Raw genomic sequence first — 6,957 nt, 5'->3', positions numbered from 1 at the left:
GCTGCGGGCTCCGGGCGGCGCCGGTTACATGGCGGCTGGGGCCGGGGCGGGCGCTTCCTGGTGCCGCCTCCCGCCCCGCGCTGCTTGCGCCAGCCCCGGCCCTGCCCGCCCGGCCGGCGCGCCCCGCCCCGCGGGGCCTGACTCAGGCCACCGGAATGTGACAGCCCGCCGGCCGCTGAGGCGACCGTGGCGCCCTGCGTCCGCCCCGCGCAGCCTGCACCCCACGCGACCCCCTGCTCGGTGCGGACCGTGCAGCCGAAAGCCCTGCTCCACGGCGCTGCCCGCATCTCATTAACCCTAACCACGAGCGACCGTACAAACCGAGCTCCACTTCCCGGGCCCCCGCCCTGACTGCAGGACCCCCTTGGGCTTGGACCCCCTTGCGACCCAGTCCCGTACGAGTACCCACGTGGTCCTGCTTAACCGGAGAGCCGTAAGCCAAGCCCCTGGGCTCTTCACCAAACCCACCATGCTGCCTTGGAGCTGGACCCCTCTCAACCCCGACTGTGCGAACTCCCCACCCACTAAGCTAGAAGGAGGCCGGACTAGTCGGAGACGATTTACCTGGAGACCTCCAAGGCGGGCCAGACCCCCCTAAACCTGAGCAGGTGAAACTGAGGACTGGACAGCTCTGGCCCCCATCCCGGAGGGTGTGGCCAAGACCACTTCCCTAGGGGTCATGGAGCTGAGGCCTCTGCCTACCTAAGGCCCAGGCGCTCCTGCCCCCACTCCCCCAGGACCCCAAGTAAGCAGGTCTAGGGTTACCTCAGAACTGCATTGGTCCCAATGTACCTGGACACTAGCTGAGCCAGGGCCTAACAGCTCCCACTCCTAGCCATGCCCGTGTTTCTCCAACCTGGGGCACTGGGGTCCAGGCACCACCACCTCCCCATACCCCCCAAGCTGGCTTCCGCTGAGGTGGGCATTGCCCAGGACCTGACCCAAAACCGACCTGCCTAACTGTGACTCCTGGGATAGCACACCTTGCCCCAGGGCAGCTCTGACCTCCCATGGCCAGCCCAGAGCAGCCCTGAGCCTCATCCAGGACCCTGTACCTGGCATTTCAGCTTACCCAGGAAAGGGAAAAGCCAGTGCCATGGGGCCAGCACCTGGCACCTGGGCCCCAGCTTAACCGGGTTGGGAGCCCCAAGCCCTACGGCCCCCCAGCCAGGACCATGCACCCTGGGCTCTCTGTAGTTCAATCACTGCTCCTGAAACAGTGATGCCCGGGCAGCTAGGCAGCACCTGCCTGTAGTCGCAGGTTAGTTTCTAGCTCCCCCTGTGAAACACTCAGGGCCCTTCAGCAGACAGCAGAATCAGTTGCCCCAGGAAGGAAGTAGAGGCCAAAGCCAGGCCCAGACCCAGACCACAGTAGGGCTCCCCAGACCAGGCCCTACAAGCCTGGCTCTCTGCCCCAAAGCCTGATGCTGGAGGGGCAGCACAAACCTGGGGTTCAGAGGCCGGCCGGGATATCCCCAGCAGGAGAGGAGTCAGGGCTGGGGCAGGAGAGGCCGGGATGGCTGCACAGGTGGATCAGACAGACCCTAGGGAGCAGGCAAGCCTAGAGGGCTCACCTCCAAATGAATGACAGCAATGTGCCTTTCCTCTGCTGGTGCTTTGGACCTTTGTCAAGTGACTTTCCATCCATCACCATCAGTCAGTCAGCAAACATTTCGTAAGTGCTGACTATGTACGGGCCCTGTGCTAAACCCTGTGGATTCAGCAAAAGGCAAAAGCCAGTCCCTGCCCTCAAGGAGCTCCCAGGGTAATGGGAGACACAATGCACACACAGTCATGCATGTTAGATACAGGCGAAGCTACGTGCCATATGCAGGATGGGCAGCCAGGGGGTGCAGTGGATAGAGCCAGGCCCAGAGTCAGGAAGACCCGAGTTCAAATCTGCCTCAGATACAGCTTACTAGCTGTATGACCTTGGCAAGTCACTTAACCCTGGTTAACTCAGTTTCCCCATTTGTAAAATGAGCGGGAGAAGGAAATGGCAAACCACCCCAAGTATCTGCCAAGAAAACCCAAAACGGGGTCACGGAGAGTCAGACAGGACTGGAAAATGGCTGAGCGACAACAACACATAACAGGGTAAATAGGAAATAATTAACAGAGGGACAGCAATCAGGGAAGGCTTCCTGTAGGAGGCGGCAGCCCTCTAGCCGAGGCTCAAAGGAAGCCAGAGAGGTGGGTGGTCGGAGCAGAGAAGGGAGAGCGGTCCAGGCCTGGGGGAGGGGTAGCCAGGGCTGGGGGATCCTGATAGAGGAACTCCAGGAGGCCAATGCCATTGGAGCGCACGACAGGGAGTAGAGTACAAGAAGGAGGGCTCATTTTGTATTTGATTGTGAGGGCCATGGGGGGCCCCTGGAGTTTGGTGACTAGGGGTGACCCAGTCAGACCTGGGCTTGAGGAAAATCCCTTTCGTGGCTGAATGGAGGATGGACTGAAGTTGGGAGACTGAGGCAGGCAGACCCTCCCCCCCCCAGCAGCTACTGCAGTAGTCCAGGGGTGCACCAGAATGGTGGCCAGGTCTGTGAGTCACGAGGACAGGGCGTATTATCCTCACTGGACAGAGGAGGAAACTGAGGTCCTGAGTGTTTCAGGCTGTACAGGATTAGCAATAATGACATTGCCTGCCGTTCCGCCGTGCATTAAAGCTCCCAAAGCACTTTACATCCCTTCTCTCACCAGAAAGCAGCCCACAGCCTCTCCCTCCCAGCACTGGGCTTGTCCCCCTTGTAGACCCAGCCTCCTCCCCTGGCCACTGAGAGCTGTGGAAGCCTAAGGGCAGCATGAGGAGAGCTCCTCATGCTAGACAAATCGCTGTGTGACCCTGGGCCCGTCCCTTCCCCTCTCTAGGCCTCAGAGGGCTGGGGCTGGATCAGCGTCTCTGCCCGTGTCTCCACAGAGGCTTTTCTGTGCTAGAGCCAGCCCAGTGACAATAGAGAAAGCATGATGTAAACCTGAAAATCCTCTCAGTCCCCTAGATGAGGACAGGTCTGGATTCAAATCCTGCCTGTGATGCTTACAGCTATCCAACCCTGGGGGAACCCCTTTGCCCTGCAAGACTTCGTTGTCTCATCTGTAAGATGGGGGTGATAATAACGATAGCATGGCGCGGTCATACACCTGCACTAGGAAGATGCCCCAGATCCCGCACAAAACCAGTTTCTTGGTTACTTGCCAAGAGCCAGAGGCTCAGAAGGAAAACTGCCCGAGCCCTGCTTAGCCTAGCATGGTCACTCCGGAAAAGGAGAAGTAGCCTCATCAGCTAGACCTATGTCCAGGAAGACACCTTGTGCCCCCAGGGACTCCCCGGGGGAGAGAAGGGCTGCCTTCCCCACCCCGCCATCCCCATGGGGCCAGGAGCTGAACGCTTCCCTCTCCAGCAGAGGGCACTGCAGTGGTGCTGAACAAACCCAGTAAGTCATCAGGGCCCCAGGTCAGGAACTCAAGAGAATCCTCTACTCCAACCCCATCCTCCTAAACCTGGGGAATGACCACGAGAGGGAGAAGGAGTTACCCAGATGGCCCGGTGTACCATGAGATGTCAGAGCCAGACGTCACAGATCTCTCGGCCCAAACCCCTTTTACAGATGCGAAAACTGAGGCCCAAGTTTGATGGGCAGGCCGTTGGTCACGTTGTAAAGAGGTCTTGAAAGATGCAAGAACTCTGATCATTGGGAATGACTGACCGCAGCAGAATTCAACCTGCCTTTTTGGATGTGACCGATGAAGGAACTGGTTTTGCTCGGTTGCATAATTATTATAAGGGTTTCTAATGGGAGGAGGCAAAGGGGAGAAAAAAATAGATTTCTATTCATTGAAAAAATTAAATTTAAATTGTTTTAAAGATTTGGACTAACTTAAATGGCATCCGGGGTCCCCTCCAGCTTGAAACTTTATATTCCTTTATAGGCCAGCTTCCCAACTCAGCTAATCCTAAAACGTCCTTCCCCACCCCAATCCCAGCTCCATTGCCCAAGCAGGCCACTCCCTGCTGGATGTCAAGCCAGCCCTGTACCCCAGTCATATCCCTGGGCCCGCCAGGGGGTGTGGCCACACATCCCAGGGAAGATAACTCCTTGCCATCTGGACAGAAGCCAAGAACGGGCAGCTCTGTAGGAGAGCGGCTCAGTTACAAGACGGTTCGGCCCATTAGTGCAGGCCTTGCTCAGGGCCGGCCGGGCCACCATGGCCCGCCCAGCCAGGGAGCCCGGTGCCAGGCCTGAGTGCTACTCAGATGCACAGAGTGACCTTTGCAAGTAAGGACACAGAGAGCTGGGAAAGTGGCCAGGTCTGGGGGTAAGATGCCTTCCCCCTTCTGTGGGGAAAGGAGGCTCTTCCTGAACCAACCTTCGGAGGCTCAGGAAAGAGATTACGGCAGTTTCTTGGGCTGCCCTCTGTGGTCCCTCCCTGCCTCAAACTTCACCATCCTAGGGTTAAGGGAAAGAGAATTAGGAATTGAACAGCTCAGAAAGATGAAGGCAGTTGGTAGCTACCAAAGAGAGAGGTAGATAGACAGTCCCAAGACGGGCTGAGGCCGTCCCTGCCTCTTGGAACCCTGAGCTTCCCTCTAGACCTCTCCCGTCCATCCCTGCACTGACCCTCCAGCCCCCATCAGAGTCACTTCCCAAAGGATCTCCCCACCACCAAAAGTACTTTGGCATTTACTCTGACACATTTTGTATTTGTTAATCTACTTACGTGGTGTTCCAGCAAAGCTGCTCAAGGTCAGGGACTGTCACATTGTTTGCATATAGGAGGTATTTGACAGATCTTTGAGGTGGATGGTGTGCCAGGCCTGGAGTCAGGAAGACTCATCTTCCTGAGTTCAAATCTGGCCTCAGACACTGACTAGCTGTGTAGCCCTGGGCAAGTCACTTTACCCTGTTTGCCTCAGTTTCCTCATCTGTAAGATTAGCTGGAGAAGGAGATAGCAAACCCCTCCAGTATCTCTGCCAAGAAAACCCCCAATGGGGTCGGGAAGAGTTGGATACGACTGAACGACAGCTATTCATCAAATAGGATTGAGAGCAAACTTTTTTCGCATTGATAAGAGCCAAGATTTTTTTCCACCATCTTGTTGTGTTCCCCTTCTTCCAATCCCTTACCACCCTCACCATGGCAGTGCCTCCAGCAGGGACAACTTCCTCTGAGTACACTTGGTCTGATACAGCTATTTTTCCTGCCTTTGTTCTCTTTAACAAGCTGCTTCTGCCCCCTCTAGAGGCCCATCCAAGACTATGACATTAGAGTTGGACTGCCCTTGGTGACGAAAAGGGCTTGTCATGAAAAATCTCTGCAGATCTTTTCTCCTTGTTTGCCGTCCCCCTTCCGTTCCCAACCTTACGTGCCCGCGGGATAACTTGGCTCCATTGGATACCCCACTAAGCTTCCTTTCAACCCACCACTGGCACCCAGGATTTTGTGAACAGGCATCTGTTACAAACCAATATTGCCTCTCGCTGCCATACTTCTCTGCTTAACAAGTCAACCTGATTTTTGATGTCTAAGATTCTTTCTTAGGTTCTTGTGATGTTAATTGATTCGTTTCAGTTAAATTTCCGGATGAAATGATTATAGTCTGCTCTATATCCCTTCTTCTGTCTGTTACCCATTTTTTGTTATCAGTAACCAGTTTGAACAGGTCAGGATTGATTTGTTTCAAATGCTTCCCAGACCTTTTTTCCCTCATTTTTTCCTCTTTCTTTTAGCCTCATTCTAGTTTAACAAGTCGGTGGTCTCAACCACATTGTGCTCAGGAATCAACTCCCACATTGGGAATGAGTCATTTCCCGCTAGTTAGAATGGGATGTTTGCAAACGTTACTCAGTTCATGGCTTATGGAGCCCGAACTGAAGCTTATCTTGAAAACAAATGCTCCCCGTCTGTAGAGGTGAGGTTTCTTCCTATGCAGCTGGCCCTCCTTCAGTGTATCTTCTTCCTTCTCCTTCTGATGCATTTCTCACCAGCCTCCTCTAGTCCCGCCTTTATGCCAAGGTCATGGAGAATCAAACTGTATGCTGACTTCATTTGGAGGGCTGTAGTGAGCTCTTCAGGGAATTTCTCTACCTCCTCATTCTCTGCAATGCAGGCTGCAATGATTTTCGTGCTGATCTAAATACTCACAAATACCTTTCTTGAGCTCTTCCTTATGAGAAGATCAAATGTCCTATTGCCTTCAGATGCTGGATCAAAGCAACCCTGCCTACTCCTTCTGTCTTGAGAGCCCAGGAGCCACCCTTCCACTGAGCCCCACCCTCCTTCTTTCTTCTGGCTTGGTTCATAGTGAGAATGCCCAAATCAGCATGATTCACCTTCTCTAGGATGGCCTGTGTGTCCTTGGGCAGGTCACTTTGGCCTCTCTGTGCTTCTGTTTCCTCATATGCAAAATGAGAGGGTTGGATAAGTGGCCTCTGAAGGCCTTTCCATCTCTACGCTCATGATGCTGTGATGTTCTGATCCTCATGCCCACCCCTGTCTGGTAACCACTGGACAAAGGGTTTCCAGTTACCAAGCCGACAGCCGAGTTAACATTCACACAGTCCAGAAACTGTGGCTTTTCAGCCCCCTCTGCCCGCTTTTCTGGCATTCTGCCATGATCACTGCAGAAGGGCACACAGGACACTTGTATCTGTCCCTCTTTTGCCAGCTGGCACGGCCAAAGGATTCGCCAGCAAGTGGCCAGCCTCCTGGTCCTCATTGGCCTCTGGGACTCTACTAGAACCCTTCCCAGTAAAGTAGAACCTGGCCAAGCTTGTGCCCATCTGGCAGAGCCTCAGAGAACCCAGGTCACCCCTGGGCCATGCTGAGGCGCCGGACGACTCGTTACCAGTTCAGAACATGGGCCGGACAAAGCTTTGTGGCCAAGGACTGCCAGGTCAGGCTTGCCCCTATGCTCAGGGGGTGGTCTCCCCTCCCTAGGCCAGGGGAAAGGGCCCTGAGTAT

The sequence above is a fragment of the Phascolarctos cinereus genome, unplaced genomic scaffold, assembly GCF_003287225.1.
Source record: "Phascolarctos cinereus isolate Bilbo 61053 unplaced genomic scaffold, phaCin_HiC Scaffold_9;HRSCAF=440, whole genome shotgun sequence".
Taxonomy (NCBI): Eukaryota; Metazoa; Chordata; class Mammalia; order Diprotodontia; family Phascolarctidae; genus Phascolarctos; species Phascolarctos cinereus.
This window is presented reverse-complemented; position numbering follows the sequence as displayed.